We start from the raw sequence: 13,268 nt of genomic DNA, 5'->3' as shown, positions 1-13,268 counted from the left end.
AGATTGGAAGACAGTGAATGTAACTCCTTTACTCAGAAAGAGAGAGACACAGAAAGCACGAAACTACAGGCTAATTAGCTTAACATCTGTCGTAGGGTAACTATTCTTAAAGACAATATATTGGGAGTTTCTTAAAGTTCAAGGTAATCAGGCAAATCAGTTTGGTTTTATGAAAGGGGAATCGTGTTTATCCAAATTATTGAGTTATTTGAGGAAGTAACATATGCTATGCATAAAAGGAGAAACGATGGGAGTATGTTGCTTAAATTTTCGGAAGACATTGACAAGGTGCCACCTCAGACAACAATTACAAAACAAACTCTTGGTTTGGGGACACCATACAAGCATGGAAAGAGGTTTAGGCAACTAATAGGAAAAAGAAAGTATGGAATTTGTTTTGTAGGCAAGATGTAACAAGTGGTGTGCTACACAATTCAGGACTGAAGGGATGGTTACTAAATTTGTTGATGACATAAAATAGGTAGGAAAGTAAATTGTGAAGCGGCATAAGAAGACTACAAGGGATATAGATAGGTTATGTGAGTGGCAAAGATCTGGGAAATGGAGTTTAATGTGGGAAGATGAGAAATTGTCCATTTTTGCAGAAAGAATAAGAAAAGCAGCTTAGTTCAATGGTGGAGACTGCAGAACTCTGAGATAGAAAGAGATCTGATGTCCTCTTCATGAATCACAGGTACAACAAATAATTTTGAAAGCTAATAGCATGTTATTGTTTATGATGAAAGGGGAATGGAATAGAAAAGTAGGGAAATTACGTTTCAGTTTAACAAGACATTAGTGAAACCACAACAGGACATAAACGTAGCAGAAGCAATACATAAATTTTCTAGACTAATATCTGAAATGGTGATTGGTCTTAAAACGAAAGGATGGACAAGCTAGGCTTGTATCCACTAGTATTTAGATGAATAAGAAATAGGACAATTGAATCACAAGGTTCTGAGGGTCTTAACAGTGTGGATGTGGAAAGGATGAGTCCTCTTATGGGGGAATCCAGAAATTGAGATCAATATTTACAAATAAGGAGTTGTACATTACTACAGAGGACGATTTTTCCATATGGTCTTCAGTCTTTTGAAACCTCTTCCTCAAAGGTATCATTGATTATTTATAGGCAGAGGTAATAAGGGAGTTTGCACATTCTCCCCGTCTCTGCGTGGGGTTTCCTCCGGGTGCTCCAGTTTCCTCCCACAGTCCAAAAAATGTACAGGTCAGGTGAATTGGCCATGCTAAATTGCCCGTAGTGTTAGGTAAGGGGTAAATGTAGGGGTATGGGTGGGTTGCACTTCGGCGGGTCGGTGTGGACTTGTTGGGCTGAAGGGCCTGTTTCCACACTGTAAATCTAATCTATAAAAAAGGGGATGTTATTGGGGTTAGGTGGAAATGTCGAGTAGTCAGATTAGTCACAATCTTAATGAATGATGAAGTGAGCTAAAGGGGCTAAGTGACTTATTCATGGTCCTAATTTGTATGGCACACTACATTCATCAACATCGGAGAGAAGTGAAAGGATGATGCTGAATATATACACTCCTGAACACTAAACGCAAAATTTACAATCTTGAAGGCTACAATCAAAGTCAAACATTGGAATAGATGCCCCACAAACTAATCAAACAGCAGGCTGACAGTCGTATATACCAAAACCTTACAACCACTGACCCAGATTCTTTCATCATCATCCTGAGTATGTTCTGTCCACCAAGTGGAAAAGCCTGCCAAAGATGGCAATACAAAGGCAGACAGTCAGGGGGGAGTTGCATTGGGAGTCATCAATATTGCCACTGGATCTCAGAGAGCACCGTGGCACTAGGTCAAACTGGGCAATGAAATCTTCTGTTGTTTGCCACCCACCATCCTCCTTCAACTAATGAATCAGCACACATCACTAGGGAGAAACACAGATGGTAACCAAGACACACAGTGACAGAAGCCATCCATCAACATGTACTGGGTGGTACTACTACTAATCTAGCTGGTTGCCCTGACGGAAGAAGATGATTAGAAGATCAACAAGAAACTTAGGAAAAGCAACATACTATACTGACCTAAACAGTACCACAATTAATGGATCTATTCCATGCTATGCAATCCTCCACATCCAGTTCAGAATGTTGGAAAATTAACCAATTGGAGCAGGGAGCTCCAAAAACAAAATCTACAATGAAGAAGAAACTCAGTATATCATTGCAGAAGGCTAAGCTAAAATATTTGTATTTAGTTTTCAATCAGAAGTGCCACGGGGTGAAGTCGAGATTTATCTCGATTTCCTTCTGAGGGCCTCGACATCACAGACACCAATTTTCAATCAGCTGAAATCGCTCGATGTGACTAAAATCAAGAAATAAATCAACAATTGGGTACATAAAATATTATAGATACCGAAAACGTCATGACAGTAGTATTGAAGACTGGAGCTCCAGAATTAACTTTGTCCCGAATAATAATATTCCAGTACAGATACATTGCTGGTATCTTGTGTCAAAATTGTCAAGGTCTGCTCTGTCCATAAAAATAGGACAATTTAAATCTGGCCATTTACTACCCAGATAACCTACTCTCAATCATCACTAATGCTATGGAAGGTGTAGATAGTGCCATCAAATGGCACTTACATAGCAATAACTTAACCATCACTGTTCAGTTTGACTTTTGTCAGGGACACTCAGGTAATCAACCTATTATAGACTTGGTCCAAACATGAACAAAAGATATGAATTCAAGAGGGAAGATGAGAATGACTGCACTTAGTACAATGACAGCACTTGATTGAATATGGTATCGAGGAATCTCAACATAATTGAAGAAAATTTCTCCATTGTTTGGAGTCATATTTAGCTTGAGCAAACAACAATGGCTGTCGCAGAAATAAAATCTCAGCTCCAGGACATTACTGCAGGAGTTCCTCAGGACGATATCGGAGACCCAATGATTTTTAACCAATAAAGACCATCAAATAACATCTGTCAGCTGCCTCGCATGAATTTCAACTTGCTCCTTATGGAGTGAGATGGGCCTTGCTGCAGATGTCGTCCAATTCTGCCACACATTTCGCCACAGACCAAGTCACTCAGACGCCAATAAGATTCCACTAATAGTTCCAAACCAGGAATGTGAGCAATTTGAAGCAGCATTTGCAGATGGTGGTGATTCCATGCATCTTCTGTCCTTATCTTTCTAGATAATAGAAGTCATGGATTTGGAAAGTACTGCTGAAGGAGTCCTGGTGAATTGCTTCAGTGCATCTTGTAGATGATACACACAGCTGCCATTGTGTAATTTTCATGGAGTGAAAGTTGAAAAGTATTAAACATGATGTCAATCAAGCAGGCTGCTTCATCCTGGATGGTGTTCAGCTTCTTGCTATCAGAGCTGCATTCATCCAGACAAGTGGAGAGCACTGTATCACACTTCATACAAATGCCTTTAAGAGGTGGCTTGCGGTGTCAGGACACAAGATACTCACCACAAAATTCCCAGTCTTTGACCTACTCTTGCAGCCAGAGCATTTATAAAGCTGTTCCACGTCTGGTCAATGGTATTCTCAGGATATTGGTGATCAGGAATGTAGCGATGCTAATTCAACTGAAGGTCAGGAGCAATGGCTAGATCCTCTCTCCCAGGAGATGGTCATTGCCTCGCGTGTGTGCGGTGCGCATGTTATTTGCCATTTGTCAGTCCAAATCCAAGTTTGGATGTTGACCAAGTCTTACTGCAATTGAGTACAGATGCTTCATCATCTGGACACAAATTGTGTTGAACATTGCACAATCAGCAAACATCCCCACTTCTGACCTTATAAAGAAAGGATAGCCTTTGATGAAGCAGCCAAAGATGGATGAGGTTAGGACATTATCCTGCGACTGAGATGATTATCTTCCAAAAGAAGCAACCATTTTCATTTTTGTCAGTTTTAACTGCAAATAGTGGAGAGCTTCTGCCTGATTTCCATTTCATGCAGTTTTGCTCACCTTTCCTGATGTCATATTCAGGTTGTATGCAGCATTAAAGTCACCTTTAATTCCCCTCTTGAATATGGCTTTTTTGTCCATATTTGAACTAAGTCCGGAATTCTGAACTAATGGTCCAGTGACAATACCATTATGCCATCACCTCTCTCACAATTTCTTTAACATTTTGGAACACATGTGACAGAAATAGATAACAACATAGATAAAATAATAAATCATTTGCAAGACCATATTTGCTTGTTGACGGAACCTACAAATAGATTCTCCATCATGAAAGCTAATTCTAACTGAATGCCACATTTAGATACAAGAATCATAAAGCTATACAGCTCGGAAACAGACCCTTCAGTCCAACTTGGCCGACCAGACATTCAAAACTAACTAGTCCTATTTGCCAATACTTGGCCCCTATCCCTCTAAACCCTTCTTATTTATGTACCCATCCAGATGCCTCTGGCAGCTCATTCCATAAATGAGCTCTTTGAATGACTACAAGAAGCAAAACTGGTGATAAACTTAATAAAACGGAATTCTCAAAAGCAGAGGTGACGTTCTTGAGACATAACATCGGTCATGGAAGGTTGACCCCCAGAATACCAAGACTAAGGCCATTGAGGAATTTCCACGACCAACCTCGAAACAAGAGGTGCTTTGATTCTTGGCATTCAGCGGATTCTATCGCAAGTTTGTTCCAAACTTCAGTAGAGGCCCTGTTAACTGATTTGCTGAATCCCCTCGGGTTTGGGAACTAAGATGATCGGCAACTCCACTCAGTCCAGCTTGGTTCGATGAAGTCCTCGTTGAACATGGACTCCACCTCCATCTGGATCTGTCTGGCTTTGAAAGGATAAAGCCGAAAGGGGTGTTGTCGGCAGTATTCCCTACATCTACTTCATGTACAATAGCATTAGTCCTCCCCATCTGATTCTTACATACGTCTTTATAATGCAGTAACAAATCTTTCAACCGCATTCTATGCTTCTGAGACAGATAGCTTACTAACCCATCCCACTCCTCAAGGACTTCTTCATTTTTTAATCTGTTTTGAGACTCATCAAAATCCACATCATTTGGATTTGATTCCTCACTCTGTGGGGCAGTAACTAACACCTGTTTCTCCAGTTCTTTCTCTCTAGTAGAATCCAGTTTCAACATGCTCAATACTTTTTTTTCCTATCTGGCATCTTTACTAAATAGTTCACCTGACTCAACCTTTTCTCAATTTGATAGGGGCCACTAAACCTGGCTTTGAAGGGATCTCCTATCAAACAGTACTAACATGTCACCCCCTCAGGAAAACGCCTGAATCTCAAAGCTTTTATATGCCTGCTTCATTCTATACTGCTGTTTAGCTCACTCACCTACTCTATTTAGTTTCTCCCTCGCCTCCGATACATAATCTAAGTGTGGGATCTCCAACTTTGAAATTAAAGATAAATTGACAGGACCAAAGGGCCCCTCACTTAGTGACCGAAACTAACTCAAAGGGAGTAAACTGAGCAGATTCATTTGGGGCATCTCTAATGGCAAACAATACGAAGGGGATTCCTCTATCCCAATCATTCGCGTAGTCCTGACAGTGTGCTCTCAACATGGCCTTCAAGATCTGATGCCACCTTTCTGAAGCTCCGTGGGATTCAGGATGGTACGCACTGAATTTAAAGTGCAGTGTACCTGAGCTATCCATAACCTCCTTAAACAGCCGAGCAGTAAAATTTGACCCTCGGTCCAACTGAATCTCTCTGGGTCGTCCATACTGTGTGAAGAAAGGTACTAACTCCTCTACTACCCTTTTTACTTTGATACTCCGTAATGGAATTGCCTCCGGAAATCCATTATGGTTAACAAGTACTGGTTCTCACTTTTAGTTCTCGGGAGGGCACGACACAATCAATTAAACCTGTATGAAAGGTTCTTCAAATCTGGGAACTGGAAACAAAGGTGCTGGTTTTATTACAGCCTGTGGCTTACCTAACATTTAGCATGTATGACACGCAGAAGCTAACCACATCCTTGTGCATTCCAGGCCAATAAAAATATTTTTGTACCTTTGCCTGAGTCTTTTGCACCCCTAGATGTCCTCTTACAGGTAGTTCATGTGCTACCTGTAACACCTCCTGTCTGTATGCTACCGGCAACACAATCTAGTGCACTTCGGCCCATTTCTCATCTGCACTAACCTTCCAAGGTCTCCATTTCCGCCTTAGGATTCTATCTTTCAGATAACAACACTCTGGAATGTTCTCTGCCTCCTTTTCTATATATATATCTTTTATTGTCTTTCTGTTGCAAGTCTCTTAGTCTTTCAGGAGTAAACACTTCTGTCTGCCTTCTGCCTATTCAAGTTTTTCCTGCATTATTACATCAATCAGGATATCCGCTAACTGAACATCAACTCCTTTGTCTTTCTCTTCACTTTTCGCTTTGTACTATGACTTATGATAATGGGATCTGGTTACCACACAGTCTGGGAAAATACCAGGATATTTCTGTTTTAACTCCTCAGTTTCTCGGTCTTCCTTGGGCTTCTCCACAACATGGGGTGTTACACCCACTTTGGATCCAGCCAAATCATTTCCAAGAACAAACTGAATTCCTGAAATTGACACTCTGTCAATCACTCCCACTGTAACTTCCCCAGGCTCAAGTTGGTACTCCAACTTGATTTTACATAGGGGAACACTAAATTTCTGTCCATCTATCCCGCAAATTACCACACTCTCGGGTAACAGATCAGAAAGACTGCATATTCGCTCATCTCTTACTATCAGCAACTGGTTAGATCCTGTATCGCTAAAAATTGTAACTTCTTGTCCTTCTCCCCCAGTTCTTTCTGAGTAAACTTCACCCACAGAGGTGAATTCTTTATAGAGATCAGGTACTAACTCCATACCCAACCCCTGCCTAGGCTGTGCACTCTCCTGCAGCTCCTCAGCTCTTTTTGGGGTCTCTTTTGCTACCTTCACTAATGCCTCCAGCTTAGCTTCTTTAACCACATCTTTTCCCACAGCACCTTTCTTTAATGACCAGCACTGTGACTTTATGTGTCCCACTTTACCACAATGGAAACACTTGAGGCCTTTCACCTCCTTTCCACTCTCTTGGGCTTCTTTTTTATCTTGTGGTAAATTCTTACCAGTGCTCTCTACTCTTGGTTTCGTAGTGCAGGATCTCCCCTTCTCCCAACTTCTATCCTTCACAGGACAAAGTTCTGGCCGGAAGCTTGTCTTATGCACTAACATGTACTCATCTGCTAATTTTGCTGCCCTTCTCACTTCCTGAACTTTCTGTTCCTCCATGTAAATTCTTACCATGCCTGGAAGTGAGTTTTTAAACTCCTCCAGCAGAATAATCTCTCTTAGAGCTTCAAAGGTCTTATCTATTTTCAAACCAAGTACCCATTGATCAAAATGACTATATTTAATTCTTTTGAATTCAACATAAGTCTGACCTGGTTCTTTCTTTGTGTTTCTGAACCACCGTCGATATGCTTTGATAGCAATACATAAGCACTTAAAATAGCCTGTTTAACCTCTTGATAATCTCTTAACACCTTATCTGAATGTGCGGCAAATACCTCACTCGCTCTGCCTACCAGTTTATTCTGAATTAGCATTACCCATAAATCTCGGACCACTCCATCTGCATAGCCAATTTTTCAAATGAAATAAAGAAGGCTTCAACATTTTTCTCATCAAAATGTGGCGGAGTTTTGACATTTTTATATATATCACCACCTTCTCTTTTAATCTCCATTCTGATAAAATTGACTTTGCTGACGAAGTCGCAACTTCTCAAGTTCAAATTCTCCCTCTTTTTTTGGCTCCCTCCTTTTCTTCTCTCTCTCTCTTTGCTCAGCTAAGAAACTTCTCTCTCTCTTTTTCCCCTCTCTCTTACTCTCTCCCTTTGTTTATCTTCTAACTCCATTTTCCTCAATTGTAGTTTTTCTACCTCTACTGCAACTCGTCGGTTTCTCTGATACACCTAAGTGTTTGAGTAATTCCCTTACAATTTCAGCTTTACTTTTGTCCTTGGTTAAACCTAAATCTAACTTATTTGCTAATTTTAAAAGTATGGCCTTTTGTTTTCCTTCTAAACTTTCTTGGCAAATTTGAGAATCATCTTCAAATATCAGAACCTTTTTCACAATTTTAAGAGCCATTTCTCTCACTTTTAATTTAATCAACCACAAGTCACCGAATAATCTGGTGGGGATTTTTGTACCCCCAAAATCTATTCAAATATGTCTAAACCAGTTCAAATCATGGACCTGAGCACCCAAACTGTTATAACATTGCGTAAACTCTTCTGCTTAATTTAAAACCAGCAATACAGAAAAAAATTATCCCGTACAATAATCTGTGAAAATTCGATAGGCTAAGAACTAGTTAAAGTAAAAATTAGCAACTTTATTTCTTAAAGTATAACAGAGAATAATTAACTAACAACTATTTACAATTGCTAACTCTAACTTGTTATCTTCTCTTCTATAATACTAGCCTGATAAAACTCCAGATTATGATTTACAGAACAAAACTTCTTATCTCAAAATCAGGCAGATTTCGTTTTCTCTGAACTCTGGTCTTCTTTTCTTCTTGGGGATTTCTGCTTCACTGGTTACTGATTGATAAAGGTATCTTTTAAGAGAGCTATTTTTTGGGCAGTCTTTTTACATGTTGGTGTTTGGCAGTTCTCCTCTTAATTGTTCAATTTTCTCCAGTCTTATACCCCCCAAAGCATCAGATTATGTCATTGGCTTTAAGATTGTCAATATACTAAATTCAAACTGGATTGGAGATTGGTATTTTTTGGGATATAATTTAAACTGGTTGGCCTAATTCGAATCTGTTTTGTCATTTCCACGCAATCAGCTAATCGAGTTGTTTGACCAAATGTTACATTATACTTCTTTTCAGAACACTTGGTTCTGTTAGGTAGATCTGTTGCTTTTAACTCTCTTAAAGGTACAGTATATCCACATCTTCATAACACAGGCATTTGGTCCCTCGAGCTATTGCAAAATTATTCCATTTCCTGATGAACTAATCTGTCTTAAAGATTCCAAAAAGGAAAGTCTGTCCAAGCAACAATAATTCAGTGCGGATTACCTAATAGTGTAAGGTAAGAGCAAGCCCATTTTTAAAAACAATACATTGGAAGGTCATATATCGACCATTTATATGGAGCACTTGAGAAAGCATCGATCATACAGTTTTAGATTCTGTGGGGTAAAAATTTCAACTGATTCAAATAAAATATTGATAAAATAAAACAAGAAATCTCAAGTTAACCACATTTGTTTGTTTAAGTATCCAATTGATTAAAAGCCAACAAATCAAATAGCATTTCATATCAGTAAACAGCTGAGTAAAGGCTACTTTACACACCACAAATCAATTTTTTTTTTTCAGAAATAGCACTTAGTAGTCATCTAAAGTCAGACTCCACCACTTACCCCATGCATTGCAGCAAGATATTCCCTATGTTCCAGCACTGACATTGCACATTCCACATTTAAATCACCCTCATCTCCACACAAGTGTCACCTTCTCACCACATTGTCCAGTCCCACAACTGCTCATAATCCAGATTTCTCAAGTCTGCTCATGCTGATGGGTATCAATCCTTATGACCCAATCAATCTCTTTTCCAGAGCCAAGCATCTTCTGACTGTTTCCTCAAATGCCAATGACATCTTTTGCCCTTGCTTTGCCATATCTAAATGATAATTGCCGCTTTTCATCCAACCATACCCTCCCATCTCCAGTTTGATACTTAAATCCCAGTCAGTAAATAAAAGTAGAAAATGCTGGAGAAACTCATCAGACCTGGCAGCATCTGTGGAGAGAGAATCAGAATTGATATTTTGAGTCTGATATGACTCTTCTTCAGAACCTCCAGTCAGGTCTGGAGAAGTCACGTCAAATTCAAACAATAATGGTTTCTCTCTCCACAGATGCTGCCAGACCCGCTGAGTTCCTCCAGAGTTGTGATTTTATTTTAGATATCCATTGGCATTGAGCTGCTCCTATCCATTAATTCTTGCCACCATATTACAGTGCATACTGGAATTTAAAAAGAGATGGATATGAGAGAACATTTCTCAAGGAAGAGTTCAGAGGGTCCTGCAGATATTGAATAATAAAGAATGTAGAGCAGATTTATGAAAAAAGAGTGAAAATGCAAAAAGAGACAGTGAGGGAGGGAAAAATAGGAGACAGATAAAAATGATCATGAGAAACAGTAGAATATAAATAAAGACTGAACAGAATTACAAAGTCAGAATAAACATGATGTTGTTGTTATAACAAAAGAAGTTTTTGTGTAAGAGCAACACTACAGAAGTTTTTTAAATTTCTCATAGATTTAGAATGCAGGTGGAATTTTTGTCCTTTAGGAAAAAGCTTCAAATCCAATTAAAACATTGTATCATTCCAAAGCAAAATATTTCCATCAAATTACCTCCCTTCCCACTTCCTGTTGTTTTTTTAAGACCAACTCTACAAAAAGCTATAGGATTTGAGAGAAGCAAATGAGTTGGCCTCTTCAGAATAAACTCAGTTGTTGATGTTACAAAGACAAAAGGTCTACCAAACTGATTACCAGCAACTGTGCCATCCAATAAGCACAATAGTGTACACAAAATAAGCCATGAGACTGATGACCTATTATACAACAACGGAGGGCAGACTTTCCTTTTGTTTCCTACATATATTTCATATTAAAATAGAAGTCTTGCAATCCTAATTGCACTAACCTTAATAACATAACATCACATGACAAATTGACAGTAATAGATAGAATCTAATCCACATCGTAAACTCTTAATAGATCTTGTACATTAGCCAACCACTTAAATACTACCAGGGATTATTTTTTACACTCACTGCAGAGGACCATTTAGTATTGTAATAAATCATATGAAAAACTGCAGTTCTGACAATTCAACACCTCCATAGGCTGGATGCATACATCCCTTGAAAATAGTAAAGACAAAAAAAATGTTTTTTTACTCATGTCATAAGCAAGAAATGAAGGATGTTGATAGTGGGAGATTCAGCAATGATAGTGTCATTGAATGTCAAGGGGTGACAGCTCGATTCTCTCTTGTTGGAAATGGTCATTGCCTGGCATTCATGTGACATGAATTTCAAGCCCAATTCACAAACACCAAACCAATTCACAACATTTAGTAAATACTTCTTCCTCTGAGAGCTGAGATTGCCCCATCACACAAACATTAATTTAAAAAGCATGACTTAAACATATCATTAAAAAACAGCATCTGGCATTTAACAAAATAAAAGTCAAGGAAGAGGATAAAAGAAAATAATTTGGTGACTGTAATCATACTTGATAAAAAGGAAGATGGTGTATCAGATCAGTTATCTAAACCAAAAGAATTTTCAAGGAGTTTTCTTTATTTCCTCATGGGACGTGGGCATCACTGGCTGGCCAACATTTATTGCCCATCCCTCACCGCCCTTGAGATGGTGGTGGTGAACCTCCTTCTTGAACCGCTGCAGCCCATGTGCTGTAGGTAGACCCACAATGACATTGGGGAAGGAATTCCTGGATTTTGATTCAGCAACAGTGAAGAACGGCAATGTATTTCCAAATCAGGATGTTGAATGGTTTGAAGGGGAACTTGCAGATGTTGGTATCCTCATGTATCTACTACCATTGTTCTTCTAGATGGAAGTAGTTGTGGGTTTGAAAGATGGCATCAAAGGATCTTTAGTGAATTTCTGTAGTGCATCTTGAAGATGGTACACACTCCTGCTACTGAGCTTCAGTGGTGGAAGGAGTGGATAGTTGTGGATATGGTGCCAATCAAGTAGACTGCTTTTCTTGGATGGTGTCATGCTTCTTGAGTGTTGTTGGAAAATGGGCAATATTCTATCACATGTAGATGGTGGGCAGGCTTGGGGAGTTAAGAGGCAAGTTATTCATTGCAACATTCCTAGCCTCTAGCCTGCTTTTGTAGTCATTGCATTTATATGGCGAATCCAGGTGAGGTTCCGGTCAATAGCAACCTTGGGATATTGACAGTGGGGATTTGGTAGTGGTAACATCATTGAATGTCAAGGTGCAGTGGTTAGATTGCCTCCTATTGGAGATGGTCATTGCCTGGCATTTGTATGGCACGAATATTACTTGCCACTTGTCAGCTCAATCCTGGACATTTTCCAGATTTTATTATATTTGAATATGGACTGCTTCAGTATCTGAGGAATCGCGAATGGTGCTGAACATTGGGTAATCATTGGTGAACATCCCCATTTCTGACTTTATGATGGTTGAAAATGATTGGGTCTTGTGTCTCAAGAAACCAATCCTTATTCTAACCACCTTATGTAATATTATCGGTTCTAATGAAACTATCTGTACAGTTCTATTAGTATTTCAGTTACCTTGCTCTATTTCCCTCCCATCAGGTTACTGGTAAGATTATTAGGTGTCGACTCCACACATTGCGATTCATAATAACCCTTAGGATTTTGCAGCATATGTTAGCCAATAGATAGCGTTCAGCAGTGAGTTGCCAATGGCAGAAAGGTTCAAAACAACTTGACCTACTTTAAGAGAAAGAGAGGGCAGGTGGCTGAGGTGTCAGTGGGGGAGCACTTTGGGGCCAGTGACCATAATTATATTAGCTTTAAGATAGTGTTGGAAAAGAATAGACCGGATTTAAGAATTGAAGTTTAAACTGGAGGAAAGCTCATTTTGACTGTATTAGGCAAGAACTTTCAAGTGTTGATTGGGGTGGATGTTCACAGGTACACCTTCAAAAATGAGATAATGAGAGTTTACAGACAGTATGCTCCTATTAGGGTGGAAGTACATGTCTGGTAGGTGTAGGGAATGTTAGATGACTAGAGAAATTGAGGTTTTTGTCAAGATTAAGAAGGAAGCATGTGTCAGGTATAGACAGCAGAAATCAAGTAATTCCCGAGAAAAGTATAAAGGCAGTTGGAGTACACTTAAGAGAGAAATCAGGAGGTCAAAAAGGAGACTTGAGATAGCTTTGAGAAATAGAACCAAACAGAATCCATATGTAAAAGCTCAGGGAGTGGATTTAGATACTAAATGAGTATTTTGCATCAGTATTTACTATGAAGGAGGATATGGAAGGTATAGAACATGTAGAAATAAATAGCAACATTTTGAACAATGTCCATATTACAGTTGAGGTGGTGCTGGATGTCTTAAAATGCAAAAAGTTGAATAAATCCCCAGGACCTGATCAGGTGTACCCTAGAACTCTGTGGGAAG

The 13,268-nt window shown here is 39.2% G+C and overlaps 1 protein-coding gene across 2 annotated transcripts in view; it reads right to left on the bottom strand.

The window, feature by feature from the left end:
- The window catches only part of LOC122556531 (protein KIBRA-like), a 159,670-nt gene that overhangs the window by 57,447 nt on the left and 88,955 nt on the right, over positions 1 to 13,268 (bottom strand). The window lies entirely within an intron of this gene.

Source organism: Chiloscyllium plagiosum, unplaced genomic scaffold (assembly GCF_037043375.1).
Source record: "Chiloscyllium plagiosum isolate Xiang-an unplaced genomic scaffold, Cpla_swu_hap1 HiC_scaffold_16, whole genome shotgun sequence".
NCBI classification, from domain to species: Eukaryota; Metazoa; Chordata; class Chondrichthyes; order Orectolobiformes; family Hemiscylliidae; genus Chiloscyllium; species Chiloscyllium plagiosum.
This window is presented reverse-complemented; position numbering and strand designations above follow the sequence as displayed.